This window comes from Marmota monax, unplaced genomic scaffold (assembly GCF_021218885.2).
Source record: "Marmota monax isolate L192 unplaced genomic scaffold, Marmota_monax_Labrador192_F-V1.1 WCK01_AAM20220418_F8-fsc00013, whole genome shotgun sequence".
Lineage (NCBI taxonomy): Eukaryota > Metazoa > Chordata > Mammalia > Rodentia > Sciuridae > Marmota > Marmota monax.
In genome coordinates this window covers 12,967,895-12,974,213 of record NW_026692202.1, presented here as the reverse complement: position 1 = coordinate 12,974,213, position 6,319 = coordinate 12,967,895, and positions in this window count along the sequence as shown.

Below are 6,319 nucleotides of genomic sequence, written 5' to 3'. Positions count from 1 at the left end.
AAAACCAAACCCAATCTACATTTTTCTTTCTGTTTCTATTCCACATTATGCATACTCTCCTAATTTATCCTTCATTGTGAACTTTATTTATACTTTATGGTCCCTGAAACTCAATTTCTTTGATACTTAAAAATTAGTACATTCCTCTCTCTTCCAGATGTTTGCCTCCCCGTTTTCTAAGGCATTTCATTACTTTTTACTCATTTAAACTCTTTCCATTTGTTTGTATAACTCTCTTTTTCCTCTCTCTCATTCTTGTGTAGGATAGATGATAGTCTTCAATAAATATTATGAATAAATCATCTACCTGTTTGTTTTCCAGAAAGACATTTAAAAATTCTCAGCATTACTATAGCATCTTTTATTTTATAAGTCATAGTGCTCCAACAATCATCTAATTGGTATTTATATATTGCTGCTGAAAAAAAAAAAACTAAATAGTGGTACACATTGTATAAATATTTAGAAATTGAGGGTATACTAATTGCACCAGTAATTGAAGTGAAATTACTCTCCTCCCTTGGAATGGTTAATCTGATTTTGCATGGCCCACCCATGACACAAGGATGAGTATTTTACCCTCTATGTTTCTTCTGCTGTTTCTGGGTAGCAGAATTATACAAAAAGACTTCTCAGACTGCCTCCTTTCAAGCCACAGATGGTTTTCAGTGTACATTGCACATGATAAATGTTTCCCATCTATTTTAAGCAGAGACTAAAATGTATTTTTCTGTTTCCTAGGAGGAATCATTTTTAGTAAAATTATATAAATAGTGTATAACTTTATAAGTCAGAGGATAAGATTAAATTTCTCATATTATTCTACTGTGTATGACTATCAGTGCCGATCATTCTGTCCAGTGGACAAACATGTACAGCATTGATTAAAATCTACAGGGACAGTTGTTTATAAAGGTATGAGTGGTGTACAATGCCATCTCTAGCACTGAAATCATAATGGTACCTTGGAAATTCAAAACTATTTTCAAAGCAAGGTAAAATCTTAAGCATCAGAGTTTGCATTGCAGAAAGAGAAAAGTGTGGGAGACCAAACTTACACATGACTGAGTCACACTCCCCAGCTGGGTGTTGAGGCGCTCAATCACAGAAATGGGGCAGAGCTTTCCCCACCCTTCTTGGGTCCAAGGATCCGTGTCTTGTGCATGGGTGTGTCTTGCTACAGCCCCATGGGTGAAGCTATGCTCACCTGTTCTTTTGTAATATAACCATTTGCCCTGTTTAGGATAGAATCTTCCATGGAAGTGTCTTGTGTGTGTCCCCTTCTCTTACTGTGCCCTTGGGTGTGGCCTACCCAGGTGTCAGTCAACCTGCTGACAGTGGACATCATGAAGATAGACTCAGCCCCCTGAAACCTGACTCCTTGTCTCATTTAAATAACTTCTCCTCAATAAAAGGGCTCAGCACATGCTCTCGCTCTCTCGCTTCCTGCGGACCCTTAAGGTCAGAGGAGCTGTCACAACCACCCCAAAGAAAAAGATATTTGTGTCTCTTGTATAGTTATTTTGCACAGTCCAGTTAGCCCAGTTCAACTGGAGTGACCCCTGAGCCTTTTAGTCGTGAGAACAGAAACCTGGCAGAAAAGAATATTAGTAAACTTAGTTCTGAAAAATCAAAGCATGTAACTTGAGGGAAGATGAGGAGGGGCCTGCTGTAGTGGCACACACCTGTAATCCCAGTGGTTCGGAGGCTGAGACAGGAGGATCATGAGTTCAAAGCCAGCCTCAGTAAAACGTGAGACGCTAAGCAACTCAGTGAGACCCTGTTTCTAAATAGAATAAAAAAATAGGGCTGGGATGTGGCTCAGTGCTTGAGTGCCCCTGAGTTCAATCCCTGGTACCCCCCCCCCTGCTTAAAACAAACAAACAAACAAACAAAAAACAGATGCGGATGGTTAGAACAAGAGAATGAAAACCTCTTAAAGTGGTGCAAGTGGCTATAAGTATTTTAATATACACATGCTTTGAAATCCAAGGAAAACCTAAATACCTATTTTTTTAAAAAAGTCTAGCAATTATAGAAGTTTCAGGGCCTCTGTTATTCAGAAGCAAGCTATTTTGTCACATTTTTTTCTTTTCCATTCCACTGCCAATTAAATCAAGTTTTATCACTCCAATTCCAAATTCCCATGTATATAATCCAATTAACTCAGTTTGATAGAAGTAACCCTCTCCTCGGTTTGTTCAGCAGTTCAGGGTCCTGAGAACAGTGCTGCATGATATTCTTTTTAGAGAATTTGAGTGAGAACATTTCTTTGAAATTGGAATGGCTTGGGAATATGTATGGCAGACTGGCATGCTCTTTAGAAGAAGGATAGCAGATAATGAGATATAACTTTGGAAGAGGATAAAATATGAAATATTGTTATTACAGCCACTGTTGCTGTGTAACAAGCCACCACAAACATAGTGAGTTGAAACAATTATATATATATATATATATATATATATATATATATATATATATATATATTTTATGTTCACATATTCTATGAGTCAGTAATTCAGATAGGGTACCATGAGTGACCTCTCTCCTATTACATGATACCTTAAGTCTCTGCTGGAAGGAATTTGTGGCTGAGGAAGATTCAATGGCTGGGGGGTTGGAAGGCTATTGACTTATATGACGTGGTTGACACTGGCTATGGGCTGACCTCAGTTTGGATTGCCAGCCACAGCACCTACACATGGCCTCTCTATGTAGCTACTTGAGTTGTCTCACTTACTATTTTAATAGGAAAAAAAAAAGGTTTGAGAGGAAAATGAAAGCTAGAACATGTTTTGTATCATTTGACATATGGAAAACAGAAAGTTATGCATAACTTTTAAAGTTCTTAAAATTAGAAGTGATGGATACCAAATAAAAATTAAAGTGCATTAATAAAACAAAAATTATCAACAGCTAAGAAGCACATGGAAAAAGTATTAACTTCGATAATATATAAAGAAATTAAAGTAAAATTTTAAAAGGTAGCTTTTTAATTTATCTTTCAGATTGACAAAGAAAATTTTTAAGTTAGTACAGTTTTCAAGAGTATGAGGGAAAGGAAATTCAGATTAATGAAGATGATAAGACAAATTTCCAAAAATTTTGGAGAACAGTATGGAAATGCAATGTGTTATAATTTAAATTGTAGATAGTCTGCAGCACAGCATTTTAAATTCTATAAATTTATCTTTAGAAAAATCCTTAAACAACTACAAAGATGCCTATTAAAAAAGTCATTCAAAATAGCATGGTTGATACTACTGAAAAATTGCAGCAACCTATCCAAAGAAAGCAATTGGTTTAATGGAATACTATATGAGTAGTCATTAAAATAATATTGTAGATTGATTTTCATTGACCTAATAAGATGTCCAAGGTATTGTAACAGGGAGCGGAGCAGCTTTCAAAACATTATAAACTAGTTTTTGTTAAATTGTTTACAGAAAAAACGTCTCTTTATTTAAATGTATGAAAAGGCTAAGATATCTGGGGAAAAAAATCTTAACCAAGTAGTACACATTTGAGAAAATGCAAATATTTAAATGCTGTATGAACAGAAAGATTTAGTCATTCATTGAATACATACTGGATGCGTGCTTTATTGCACATAATTTTTCTGGGTATTAGAAATATAGCAATGAAGAAAGTATACAGAGCCATCCATTGAAAAGCAGAGTGTGCATAAACCCAGGCAGCCCCCAACCCCACAAGGATATTGAGTCTCATCATATTTTTTAGCTCTTTGATGATAATCCAAAAAATTATAAAAGGAGGAAATAGGGAGGGTTTTGGAAATGATAGGTAAATTCATTTACATGTTGAAGAACTAGGAGAAGATATTGGTTAGAAGACAGTCTCTGGAACTCAAAGGAGTCTTTTCCAAGGTTTTGTGAAGTGAGAATGTGAAAAAGCTGGAGTGTGTTGGCAGAGAATAAAAAAAATGTAGAAAATGGATTTTAAGAAGGCAAGTTGTTGACTTTGTGTACCTTTTAAGATGTTTAGTTAATGAAGTAAAAGATTTATATTCATATATTCAACCTGGCACAAACACTATGTAAAATGGTATGGTAGTTCCTCAATAAATTTAAAAAAGAATCATCATACTATCCAGCAATTCCACTTTGGGGTATATACCCAAAGTAGTTAAAAGCAGGAACTCAGAGATATTTATATACCCATGTGCATAGCAGTACTATTCACAATAACCAAGGAATGGAAGCAACCCAAACATCCATGGACAGATGAATGGATAAACATAATCTGGCATTTTCACACAATAGAATAGTATTCAACCTTAAAAAGGAAGGAAATTCTAACACATACTGAAACATGGATGAATCTTGAGAACACGTTAAGTGAAATAAACCAATCACAAAAGACAATTACATTAAGTTTTCCACTTATATGAATTACCTAGAATAGTTCGACTCATAATATTGGAAGTAGACTGAAAGGGGTTGGGTGAAAAGGGAAAATGAGGTTTATGAGAACACAGTTTCCATTTTGCAAGATGAAAATCATTCCAAAGATGGATAGTGATGATAGTTGTTTAACAATATGAATGTATTTAATGCCAGTGAACTACACAGTTAAAATGGTTAAGAAGACAAGCATTAAGTTATGTGTATTTTATCACAGTAAAAAATAAATTTACAGGTTGAAAATTGTTCTGTGAAAGACACTGTTACAACTTTCCTATGTTCATATATGCATACACAACCAAAGAAACTCCACATCAGGTATAATCATAAGAATGGGATCCAAATTAGAAAAAATGATACTCCATGTATATATATATATATATAAGATGTCAAAATACATTCTACTGTCATGTATATCTAAAAAGAACAAATTTAAAAATTACAAAAAAAGAAAGAAAACTCTATATAAGAAGATCCTCTCTCAAAATAAGTTAGAACATCTACATTTTTCAGAAGTTATTTGTAGGATGTGGTATTATTTCCTTTTAACTTGTTAAAAGAAAAGTCAAGCCAGACTTGAAGAAAAATTTTGCAAAATACATATCTGACAAGGGACTTGTATCCAAAATATGCAAAAGATTCTTAAAGCTCATCAATAAGAAAACAACTCAATTTTAAAAGGGCAAAAGCTATGAATAGTCACTTCACTAAAGACATACAGATGGCAAATAAGCATATGAAAGAATTCTCAAACTTGTATGTCATTAAGGAAATGCAAATTAAAACAAAAATGAAATGCCATTACATACCATTAGAATGTTTGAAATTCAAAGAGCTGAAAATACCAATTACTGGCAAGAATGTAGAGCAATAGGAGCTCTCATTCATTGCTGGTGGGAGTGCAAATGGTATAGCTACCTTGGAATACTGTTTGGCAGTTTCTTACAACCAGTGAACAGTCTAATCATACAATCTAGCAAGGTCTCTCGTGGAGAGTTTCCCCATATAACTTGAAAACTATTTCAATATAGGGACCCCAGCCTCTGAGTTGTGACAGACAGCCTGCCTCCACCAATAGAAAGAATCATGCTCAGTAAAACAGAACCCAGATGAGAATTGAAAATGCTGTCTTAATCAAGCAAAAGTGGTGACCACTTGAATAGGGCAGTGACCTGGAGGGTACAAAGAAGTGGTAGAATTTCAAAAGTACTTACAAAGTATAATTAGCAAGATTTGGTGACCAAAAATGCTTAAGCCTCCCCCAAAATTCATTCCTGATTTAGAAGAGAGACAGTATGACTGTGGTGCAACTGATGCAGTATGTCCTTGCATACCTGGCACATGACATTGAATGCTACTATTGTTTCATTGTGTTGTTGTTGTTATCATTTCAGCAATGAACAAAAGCTGCAGAATGAGATGGTGAGTTTCCCAATGTGCTCAAAGAAGGTGGAGACTATTTTGTTGTTGTTTTTCCATTGTCAAAATATTTCACAGGATGCCTTGGGACTGCAGAGCTGCTCTGTTTCTGCCATACTACATGAAAATTGACTGAAATTAGGAAATATATCAGATAACTCAGAAAACATATATCATTGTATGCAATAATGTACCAATGATAAAGGAAGCAACTCAATTTCAGCATGTGGAGGATAGGATTATTAAATCAATGATGTGGGCATAGCAATAGTGGCAGCAACAATGTGCCATTGTCTCACAATGATGAAATCTTTTTAAAAATTTAGAAGCACTTAGAAAAAGCTGTAACAAAATTGAAGAGAGACAATTGTAAAGATTTCCATTTAAATACAGGCAGATGTGATTTTTGTGGACAAAATTGTCATCAAAATAAATTACTTTTATGAGAATATACAACACTCCAAAATATGCAG